The following is a 12,143-nucleotide window of genomic DNA, read 5'->3' on the forward strand; positions in this document are numbered from 1 at the left end:
TAAACAGTGTGCTCGGGGTATTCAGGTGTATGGGGACTGGCTGTTTCTAACACCATGAGAATGTTCAGAAAGCACTGTGAAAGTGCTAGTAAGTGGCCGAGTACTTACCTTGTGTAGATTTCCGTCTCTTTTAGGTTAGGAAATGCAGTCACCCGACTCCCCTCCCTCAGTTCCTCCACCTCTGATGGGGGAACGCTGCTCGTTCACGGACAACAGGGACCGGTGGAAATGGCCACACACTCATTTGAGGGAAGAAATCCATTTGTGCTTCTGGAAGGTTCTCTGCAGTTTCAAAATCACCAAACTGTAGGAGTTATGACTCTCTATTTATTGAGATCATACCTCTTAGCGTTAAAAACTTAGGCCTTTCAAGAGAAAAGTACGAATATGTGTTTTAAGTGCAAAGTTTTTTCCATCCATTAGTGGAAATTGTATCTAAACATACCATCTTGATATTCAAGATTTCATCTTAAACAACAAATTCAAGTTAAAAATGAAAAAAAACCCTCAAGCTTCGCATCATTCTACTTTTCTTCTTTAACGCAGGCAATGTAAGAAGAATGAGGTTTTATTTTTATGTAGATTATTTAATTGGATTCTGAGGACATTCGGAAATTCTTTTCCTGTTAGAATACAAGAAATTAAGATTGGGTCAATTTTTTAAAAATTACCTATCACCAGGATTTTAGCTAATCAGACTTGTAACTTTACATGAATAGATGTGTGTATTTTTTATTTAGAAAACCTGTGTTAAGCCAAGGATTCAGCTATTAATGATAAGTAGGCAACCTTTTGACTAGAAGTTTTATTTTTCGTGTTTTGTCATTTCAAAGATTTTTTGTTTTTAAAGAAGTGATGTTTTCCCGGATTAGTGAATTATTTAAAAAAGTAAAAACATCTTTTCTGCCTACATTTCTTTTTCTTTCTGGAAGAAGGCAAACATTTGTATACCCACACACTTAAGGAAAAAAGAGCAAGTGTTACAAGATAATTAGAACTGTAGGATAATTGCCTTTTATGGGTGCATAATGCTTCAGTTGTTTCCTGCTAAATGAAATGTAAAAGTATATATTAGACTAAAGAATAACGCACAAAGTAGATCTCAACACAAGGGAAATTGTGTTTTGTTTGGAAATGTGTAGATAGGTCTAAATTAAGAATACATGAAGAATCTGGGTCTACACACGTACGTACATACCTGTGTGAGAGGTCTCACACACACACACACACCAAGGACACTGAAACAAGCCTGCCCCTAATGTCAGAAATTCCTCGTGAAAAACAAACGGGATTTATCCCCTGTAACAGTGCATCCTTTCTGCTGCGTTCCAACGATATGTTGCTGAGAATCCAGAGGAGTTTGTCAATTACGGAACTGTTGTTCACGGTCCAGTCGGACCTGGTGCCACCGAGAAAAGGGCTTCTCTCATCCCTGCCCCTCACTTTCCACGTCTGGGAGTGTTGTTTGAGCTCATCAGAACTTATCCTTGGGTGCCTCACCGAATTTCAGAAACAGTCCCTTTCAACGCATCCGCATTTGTGCTTGTGGCTTCGGAAGCTGCCTACCACTGACTCAGTTGTAGCAGGAAAGGGCACGTTTCTACGTGACAAATCCAGGGCTCTGGCTCTGCCCCGCACGCACGCAGCCCTCGCTGAGGAACAGGCTTGGGACAAAACGAACAGTGGCGGCTCAGAGGAGCTCTGCATGTAGGGTTGTTATTATTATCATTATTTTAAAGAGGACAGAGAATAAATATGCTTCTCAAACTTCTGGGTGGATTTTTGGTATTCAGTGAAGGCATCGTCTTATGTAAAGCTGTTTATCCTCAAGTCAGAATATGAAACACAGCCTCAAATTCAACAAAGAAATGTCCCTGGCCCTTTTAATCACACACGGGGACTGAGTCCCTGGCCTTCTAACAGCTGTAATGGACAACCTCCCATACTTGGGTAGTTAACTTGGCTTGGTGTGATCATCCTCCAGTTAATTTAGAGCGAACCCTTTCCGTGGGATTTGCAACAAAAATGTTTAAATACTTCAGTGTTGGAGAAGGAAACGATCTCTATACAGGTGCCCCCAAGTTTGAAGGAGGGTCACTACTAATTATCTTTGAGATAAGTGTAGAATTGAGCATTTATCATTTGAAAGAGTTTTAAATTGGAATTATAATAGAAAATGCCACGCCCTCCCCCAAAAAAACCCACACCATTTTTAGGTGCCTAGAGATAGGAAAATCAGAATTTACCAGAGTGAACCCTGGAATGAATACTGGAGTTAGTTGGAAAACCTCCTGAGGTGGATGAGCCCTCAAGGTTTAATCCAGTAACGAAAGATAGTGCCTGAAAGCGCTCCTGAGAAGCATGGGCTGTTAGCTGGGTGCCGTTGTGTGTGTGTGTGTGTGTGTGTGTGTGTGCGCGCGCGCTGCTATGAAATCTGGGAGTAAACTTGGGATGGTGCTGAAATGTTGTTAGCAGGAGAAGAAGTAATTGATGGAGGGGTGGATGGGTAGACAGGGAATGAGAACTGGGACTCTGATGGCTGATCAGAGGGGAAGGCAGGCCGTTAGGCGTTGTCTTGAGTGCTGGATGTAAACACTGTAATTGTTCTCACTTTAAAAAAAATCTTAAGAAAAATATCCGAGGATTGTCAGTTTCTTCCACAAGAACCTTCTTTCTGGTGCATCCGCAGATTCCGATTTCTGCATTTCTTGGGTACAGGACAGAACAGAAACTAAACGTGTGGGTGCAGAAACCAGAGGACAAGGGGAGAGTTGACAGCAAGGTCGCTGAGACCAACAGCCTATGATTCATGCAGCTGATGATACCACTGGACCGTTAGAAATGCGCACTGATTTTTTTTCAATTTTTAAAAATTTAATTCTTATTTTTTATCAATATATTGTCAATTTACAATGTTAGTTTCATGAAAGGCACACTCAGCTTTAAAAGAACATTTCTGTCCCTGCAGATCACCTGAAGGCGACCGTACACACACACAGCATCAGTGAGGGTTCAGGTGATGAGCCCTCATTCCCTGCCCTCTGTGCTGTGGCTCATGCGTGGGTAGATGTGGTCGCTTCTGTGGCCCCCAGGGTCACCGTGGTAGTTACACTGAAGTGTCAGGGTGTCCATTATACACACTGATACATTCATCTGTAAGGAATGTTCTAACTGCATTCATCTATAAATTAGACACCAGTTGGGAAGTTCTACGTCCTGCTGATTTCTGCGAGTCTTCTCGTTAAGCATGTTTTTAGTTGAAATGGATCAGATATGTTATTACAGAGACCACATAGTCACTATTTCAAGGTATGCAACACTTTACCCCTTAAAAATGACACACACGGAGGTATGCTACCCGATACTCGTGCAGCAAAACACGAGGTACAAATGTTCAGTTATGCTTTGGGGTCAGGAAAGCAGCTTGCCAGCAGCAGGTGCCGTTGGTCCCTTTTACAGCAAGGTAGCTGGAGGGAGCGGTGTCAGTGGTCCGGGGTCACTGGGGCTCTGACTGCACCCAAGGACTTTAAAGCTCAAGGGTTCTCTGCTACACGTGCCAGACGGCCACGGCTTACCTATTTGAGAAACAAGGAGGGAGACATCCTAAGTGACGTACAGCATGAACATATCCCAGCTGTCGAAGGGCACACCGCCTGAGCAAGGAAGGGCCAGTCAGTTATTAGGTAGCAAGTGGGAAATGCTTGCTTCCTAGAGCTCCAGTCAAATGCTCTAGGACCAGGAGGAGGCTGTGTTCTAGCAGATCGTGTGCAGCCCAGGGGGCCCTGAGGAGGTGGCCTGTCGATCCTTAAAGGAACAAATCCCAGGCTGAGAACCAGCATTCCTGGAGACCCAGAGGGGTTCACACCCTTGGGATTTTTATTTTAATTTTGAACCCTCCAGGGGAATCCGTTCGGTGAAATGGCTGTGCCGTCTGTTGAGAGCTCACCTTGCCGTGTGTGTTTTCCTGGAATCATTCTTATTTTTGATAAGCAGCTGCGTAGAAGATAGCTTTTGGGTCCAGATCCAACAAAAATAGTAACCTTGTTAGTAACCTTAGGGATTAGTGGGATACCTAGAGAATTTTTCTGTAATTGAGATTTGTGTGTTTGTTGAATGTTTGTAAAAGGAAGAAACAGCATCTTGAACCCGGCTGAGCAGACACAAGTTGTTTATGCCTGTTTTTTCTGCTCGCTCCTGCCACAGGGTGCTAGACTCACCCTCTAGGCAGAAGTAGACACCTGCCTCTGATGAAGAGGGAAGGAAACATTCATCAGGATGACTTCATTCTTTTTTAGAATTCTTTAAGGAAAGGAAACATAATTAATCTATCATATTAGGGGATTGACTCCTTAAGGAGAGGGAAAAACAATCTTTGAGTGTAAATTGATGGATACATTCATTTTCCTGTCTCATGTACAATTGTGCTGGCATGTGAAAATAATTTATGTAATTAGAGAAGGAAATTGGATTTTCTTTCAAGCTTTATATATGGATGTGTGGTCTTAAGATTGAACATATACTGGATATTACACTAGAAACTGAATGATGATTCAGAATGGTACAGTTGACATTTGGTTTCATTAAAGATGAATAGTCACCCAGCCTCATATGTTTTGCCAGATCACAAAAAGCAAGATTTAGTGGCTGGGGCTGTGGGTTATGTATTGAGGTGGCAAGACTTCTAGTCCAAACTGCCACTCACTCGTTGACGTCCCCGCTCACGATGCTCACTTTAATTTTCCTGCCCATAATAACAGCAGTAGTAACACCACAGCCAGGCGCCCAGATAAACGGTGACCATGAACAAGTAAGGTCTACAGCAGGCTTTAGGCTTCTTAGAAAAAGTGCTGGATGGAGACGCAGCAGGAAAGCCTCCTGGAGAGTGTCCCTGCCGCCCTCTCCGCGCATCACGGGAGGAGCATCTGTAAGCGCGCCCCTGTGGTCTAACCCTGCTTCTCAGAGGACTGGGGGTGGGGGGCAATGCAGTGCAAGGCAGTGTGGGTTGACCTGGGAGTGAGTGTGTCACTCTCTGTCCTTGTGACTTTGGACAGGTGCCCTGATTTGTCTGTTTCATCCTTCTCAGTGAGAAGTAACTCACATAACTCAGGCGTGTAAGAATGGAATGAGCTGAGTCAATTCATTGTGATGTTCAGTGGCACGTACAGAAAACCCTCAAGTTCCCTCTTGAGTTTTGGCCCGTGTAGAAGAATACTTTACAAGCGTCATCATCCTGTTGAGCTGACAAAATGGTGTGGTGGATGCAGGGTGCTTTGGTCGTGTGCCTAGTAATTTCCCCGGCTCTCTGGTCCTCATTCCACACCGTTAAGCCATGCGGCACAGCACTGAGAAAGAAAACACCTTTATCCCCCTTCTTTTTCTTGGCCATTGTTGATTATCATGGAGTTAAACAAGGAAGATTAGAGATCGTGCCTTATCTTTGAAAAATGGACTTTGAAGTTCCTTATGTATTTAACATGAAGCCGGTGAGACTGTTCTCGTGAATTAAATCCCTGCCACTCAGGGTGGATGAGAAACGATCCTCCCAAGAAACTTGATTATTATTTAATAAGGGGGGCACTATCACTTTTTTACTAATAATCTGGGATAACAAGAAATAATGCTTGGAAAAAATCTTAACAAGGAGAAGCCCTTGAGGGCAAGTTTTAATATTATAATGGATCATTTTAATTAACCATGGACACTCATTCTCATTAGCTCTTCTTCTTGACGTCTCGGTGGCACGGAGTATCTGAATCATCTGTGTTCATTATTCTCCACTTAATAAAGCCACACCTCACCCCGTCCTTTTTTTTTTTTTTTTTTTTTTTTTTTTTTGCTGCATGTGGCGGAGTCATCCCAATCCCCTGCACAGGTCACCATTCGTTTAATTTAAGTCATACTGGAGCGATTCTCACTGGGGGTTCACGTGTCTATAGGGCAGGAAGAAGGAGAGAACTGGGGCAGCGTCTTTCCAGGATGACTGCAAACTGTGCCTGGGAAGATAGCATATGTGGAATCTAAAAAAGAAAAAGATTCAGTGACAGTTACCAGAGGGGAAAAAGGGGTGCAGAGGGATAAATTGAGAGTTCAGAATTTGCAGATACACACTACTATACATAAAATAGATAAACAACAGGGTCCTATTGTATAGCACAGGGAACTATTGAAAAAAAAGTACAGTCGGCATACGATGTTGTGTTGATTTCTGGTGTACAGCGTAGTGATTCAGTCATATGTAATAGATGTTCTTTTCCATTATAGGTTATCATAAGCTATTGAATATAGTTCCCTGTGCTAGACAGTAGGACCTTGTTATTTATCTATTTCATATATAGTAGTTTGTATCTGCTAATCCCAAACTCCTAATTTATCCCTCCTCCCAGCCTTTCCTCCTAGGTGCCCATAAGTTTGTTTCCTCTGTCTGTGAACCTGTTTCTGGTTTGTAAACAAGTTCATTTGTGTCATTTTTTTCAATTCCATATGGAAGTGATAGCATATGGTGTTTGTCTTTCTCTGTCTGACTCACTTCACTTAGTATAACAGTCATTATGTCCATCCCTGTTGCTGTTGAGTCTGACTCTTTAAGAGACCTTTAAAGATCACCATTTCACCTCAGCCACAGTCGCCTGTACCGAGAACCTAAAAGGTGTCCAGGCAGCACTGCTGAAGTGCACGTGTGGGGAGGAAGCGCACGCCTCACGCGGTTACTAAGACGCAGACAGACCGCAGCGCAGTCCCACTGAGCCGAAGCCCTTCTCTCTGGGGGCTCCTCCCATGGCCCGTTCTCTCCCTCGGATGATATGAGACACGTAGCGTCCTTCAGCCTTTTGAGTGACCTTCAAATTGCTTAATATGTAAGAAGTCACTGTCATTCACTTAAAGGTACCGAAGTGCTTAAGTTTACTGAGTACTGTGTAAATGCTATGGAGGTAAAATGTTTGGCAAACATTTGGAACAGAAACTGGACCAGCTTCTGAGGGGATGGGCCAGGACACTGGAGAAGCAGAGCTTTCTCACGGTGTTTCAGCCCCAGGGAGACTGGGTAGCCTCCATCCCACGTAGCCACCCTCTTGTTCAGTTACCCAGCCGTTGACAAAATCCTTGACATAAGAATTAGAAGTCAGACCACAGACGTCCCACCCAGGAACGTGGGGTTTGCTCTGTGAGGTGAGGGGAGCGCAGGGGTCACAGGGTCATAAGTGACAGTGAGAGTCACTGATGGGACGAGCCAGGCCGCCCCAGCTAGGGAGGGAGAGCCGGAAAAGCAAGGAGGGAAGGGGCTGGATGGTCTGGGAGAAATGATAAACTGAAGACACCAAAGATCTCATCAAGTTTGAGTTCGGAGGGGACCTGAGTTCCAGGTGATAGCAAAGACTTGCACGTTCTCAGGAGCACAACCACTGAAATCATGTGCTAATGACGTGACAGACCTGCAGGATCTTCTGACTGGTTTATAAACAGACCACACATATCTTAAGACCTGTGTTTAACTTAAGATAATAGTAGGTATAGTTTTTATTTTAAGTAAAGCTGGCAGAAGTAAGTACGCATTCCTAATTTGACACAAAGAGTTTTTATTCTAAGAACCTACTAAATTTGTTTCTTATAGTTCATCGCAGTAAATCTGTGTATAATTGAGTCGTTTTAGCACTTTCTGGTGCTTTTCTCAGAATTGAAATAAGCGATATGAGGGTAGTCTTAGAAAATTAAATGGAAAACTTGAGTGAGGTTGGTGAGGATGGCTGGGGAACTCTGGAGCTGACCGCTGGGGTCAGGCAGACAGGGAGAGAGGGGCTAGGCTGCAACCATTTTTGAGACGGTAGTTATTTTCAAGGAAAGGAAAATATTTTAAATTTATTAATATGAGCTGGAATTGAACATCTAAAAATTATGGATATTATACAAAGTGAATCATTGATAGTTAATGATTTGCTAATTGATAATGATACATTATTAGAATACAGCGCATACGGACACATCTACAAGTGAACCATTTTCTGACTTTGGGCTTTTCCTGTTTTTAGTGAAGGCATTATTCTAATACGTATTTTAATCAACAGAATGAGAGCTCAGTGGGGAATACCATGACTTCTCTGCATTACCATATCATGTACTTATTGATCAGTGGGCTACATACATGCCTTTGTGTTGGCAAGATGTGTTCATATTAAAATTTAAAAAAAGGTGGAAGATGCTATACTTGCCCTTAGGAAATCTTATATTGATTTGTATTTTATGAAGACAGAAATGAGTTTTCAGATCTGGTAGATGAACTCCATTTTTTTTGCTGATTTCTTTGTTTCTAACTTCTGCCTTCTTTTAGGATTGAGGCTCTGTCTCATTCATTGGTTTAAACATCATTAATCGACTTTTCCTTCCATTTTGGCTAAAGATTTCAATTCCATATTTAGATGTCAGAATTCTGACAGCCACACCATGTGGTGGATCTCCGTCCAGGGCTCTGCTGTGACCCACTCTGAGGGGGTCACAGTTCTGGCTGTCTTTCTTATCGTCCCTTGGCTTGTGGCTGTTTCTGCCAAAGGCTACGGTGATCTACAATATGGTGGCAGTTTTGTGGCTGGTGGACCAGGTAACCATCTGTTTTGTCATCCAAACCCAGATATATTTGGCTAATAATAGTTATGCCAGAACAGGCTTAATCCTGGGACTGCAACCTGGGACATAGGTCCTCTGCTTACAGAAAACCAGTTTTCTGTTCAAAGTCTTCAATTGTCCACATTTCAGCAAATCACTTTCTTAAGACAGCATTTCTCAAACCAGGGAACCCGTAACCTAGTTCACGTACAAAACAATGGGGTGGAAGTGGCACCTTCCTAACAGCAGTTCTAGTCGATGGGAATTATGACTGCTACTCTTTTACATTAAAGTATGTTTGCATGAAATAGGATCCAGAGTCTGCATATTTTAAGGTAAAATTTTTGAGTCTTCAAAGAAATACCATTTTTGCAGTAAGTTGCCTACTACAGCATACCCAGACCTCTCTATTCTCTCTCCTCCACCGTCAGTGGTACTTCTGTCTAAATGTTTGAAAAGAACTGACTTAAGTGACCTTTGAAGTGAATTTGGAAGATGAAAACAAACTGATTGACTCTGTTCTGCAAACTTCTGGGCAGTCTTGTAGCTCCTCTAGCCTGTAACAGACATAAAGGTTATGACTGGAGGAAGGGGAGGACCACCTTCCCTGTGTCTCTCTTGAAAATCTGTCTGATTTGGTACCACAAGAGGTTACTTGTTTTGTGTTAATCATTGCTATCTCCTGTAGGCTTCTGTAAAAGGTAAATACACTCCAATCCATCCACTTAACAAATGTGTTTGTGTGTTCCTTTGCTATGTGTGGAATCCATGCGACATGGAGTGTTATTTTACAGTCCCATAGACGTAAGAAGTGAGTTATTTCAGTGGCTGGCACCAGCTTCAGGGAGGGGACCTTGTTCATTTTCATGCCTTGGTGTGACACAGAACTTAAGGCCGTGGGCTTTCAGGTGTCAAGGAAACGAGGTAGCTCACCCATCCCAAATCAAACAGGGGTCTGAGGATGGGAGGAGAGGCAGGAGACGGGGGTGAGCGTCAGGGTGAAAAGGGGCCACAGGATCTCTTTTTCATACTTAGTTATCTAGCACATGGGTCTGTATAAAGTCCTTCCTGTTCGCTCCCCGTGTCCACGCCTGAGTGAGACAGTCTCAAGAAAGTGCCCAGGAGGGAAGTTCTTGATCAGTGGAAGCTTTTTTTTTCCTTAAAGTTAAAAACCATTCAGTTTTATTAACTGACATATATTTGGTTGAGAAATAGTCTAAATAAAGCCTTTCGCAATTCGCTGTACGATCCTAGATCAAAACACAGATGACGAGAATTCAGAAGCCTCTTGTTCTTCTTCTGTCATCATCTGAGAGTTGTGATTTCTGTGGTTGACGAAACAGAGGCTAATTATCTGGTAAATGTGGCTGTACATTCGTTTGAGGGAGGGAGTAACTGATGCTTTTTTGAATATCCATGACGAGGTCTTTATTTCAGCCATGTCAACTGATATTTATGAATTCTGTTGCTTTATGAAGATATTTCAGGATTTTAATGAACTATCGTCTCCTTATCTTCAAAAGCATTGGCACAACTATTTAAAATTGAGAGTGATCCTCTGTCTTACTTTAATGCAAAGAATGACTCCCTCAGCGCTTAACTAATGATGATCTGTAGGAATGTTTCCAAGCCCTTGTGCACATGGAAACTGTCCCAGGATTCATCAGCAGGAGAAACTGACCCAGAGCTCAGAGCCCAAAGAAAGAGAAAATCTATTCCCACCTACTCAGAAATCCTTAGAGAAATTGCTAGAGACAGAGGCAGGTGCCTTGGGATAAAGTTCAGAGTGAAAACAATTTCTTTGGCGTGACAGAGGCTAGGTATCTCAGCTCACCCCGGGTACCAGTTCATGAGATGTTTTTGCCTCCTGGATGGTTGGTGCAGTCTGGGAATGGGGAGAAAGACTTAGAGACGGGAAAGCAGACGGTATCAGACACCAGCATCTTCCCTGCCTCTTAGACACACCCAGGCCTGGAATCCTCTCCTGATGCTAGATGTGTGGCCGAACTCCAAGTTGGATAGTATGTAAGAATTGGAATAATACTCGTGAGTATTGTATTGTGATAGATAAAAGAATATACCAAGTACGAAAAAATGAGGATCCCACATCACGCACAGTTTTGAGAATCTCAGGAGAAGTAAAGGGAGCAGTAATGGTAGTTATGTTTACTTAATTCCGTGCTAACTTCCTAATGCTTGCAGTATTCTTTAACCGGTATTTCAGTTGTCATAGTTCTAAATTGTGGTATACTGAAAATCAAAGTATGTCATTTAAAAACATGACTTACATGGTCTTGGCTGAGTGTCTTGTGTTATAAGCCACTGAGGCTAGTGATATAAACAAACTATTTCCCCTGTCAGAGAATCTTTTCGAAAAATAGATACCAAATGCCCCCAATTATTGATACTTATTAGTGCACAAATAGATAGTCACTGGTACTGACTTATATTCTTCTGTGTTATGTCTATGAAACAAGTAGCCTTTGCCTGACTTTGATAATACCCAATTCTTCATCAAAAACCAAAATCTACGTCTAGCAGAACACCATAAAATATCATTAAATTTGATTAACTCTTGATCTATGCTGTTAAGGATTTGTCTTTCAGAATTTGAGTGACATATAGTTCAATATTTTTATTATCTTAATATAAGTAAGTTAGACAGACAGTTACTCCGTGTTTCTAGTTACATTCAGTTTTTGCTTAGAGAGCTAGCCTGGTAACTAGTTTCTGATATTCTGGAATGAGAAATGTATCCCTGCAGAAGATGGAAGCCCGACAGGTCTGGCACATGAGAGTTCTTAGGACTTCACATGCCTCCGGAATATGTCTTGTATGGAGATATGCACACTCGTGAGGTGATAACCTTTGTAAGTCGCTTTGAAATTCTGTTTATTCAGATCCAGCACATTTCTGCTAACATATTTCGAAGCCAAATATATACATATATAAACACATTTGTTTATTATACATTAGAGACTTCCCACATAGCAAAAAAAATTTTTTTTAAAAAGCAAAGCAACATAAAACAGAAAGGACCTTAACCTGTGAAAGTTTGATTTTAAATGAGAAACATAATTTCTGGATTAGTATGGAAGACTCTGTGAAGTAGGACCATGTGCAAAGTGACAGGTTTACTACAGTTTTAAGAGAACAATTGACTAGATCCAAGGACAAATCCCTGTATTTTTAAAAAATCGCAAATTAAAAACAAGGGAATTGTGGGGGTGGGGTGTAGCTCAGTGGTAGAGTGAGTGCTTAGTGTGCACGAGGTCCTGGGTTCAATCCCCAGTACCACCACTAACACAGGGAACTATATTCAATATAATAACATATAATGGAAAAGAATCTAAAAATATATATGTATGTATATGTATAACAGAATTGCTTTGCTGTACACCTGAAACTAACGTTGTAAATCAGTTACACTCAATAAAGAATACAGTTTTTAAAAAGTACAGAATAATGTGAAGACAACGTGAGATGATTCACATGAAGCTCTCAAGATCTCAGTGCAGTCACTGGCACATAGTAGTTCCTCAGTGTAT

The 12,143-nt window shown here is 41.9% G+C and overlaps 1 protein-coding gene and 1 non-coding gene across 7 annotated transcripts in view; both read left to right on the forward strand.

The window, feature by feature from the left end:
• Positions 1–12,143, forward strand: part of PTPRM (protein tyrosine phosphatase receptor type M) — a 643,552-nt gene that overhangs the window by 349,935 nt on the left and 281,474 nt on the right. The gene's annotated exons all lie outside the window — the stretch shown is intronic.
• Positions 11,822–11,895, forward strand: TRNAT-AGU (transfer RNA threonine (anticodon AGU)). The gene has a single exon. It is a non-coding gene; the product is annotated as a tRNA-Thr (tRNA).

The sequence above is a fragment of the Vicugna pacos genome, chromosome 24 (assembly GCF_048564905.1).
Source record: "Vicugna pacos chromosome 24, VicPac4, whole genome shotgun sequence".
NCBI classification, from domain to species: domain Eukaryota; kingdom Metazoa; phylum Chordata; class Mammalia; order Artiodactyla; family Camelidae; genus Vicugna; species Vicugna pacos.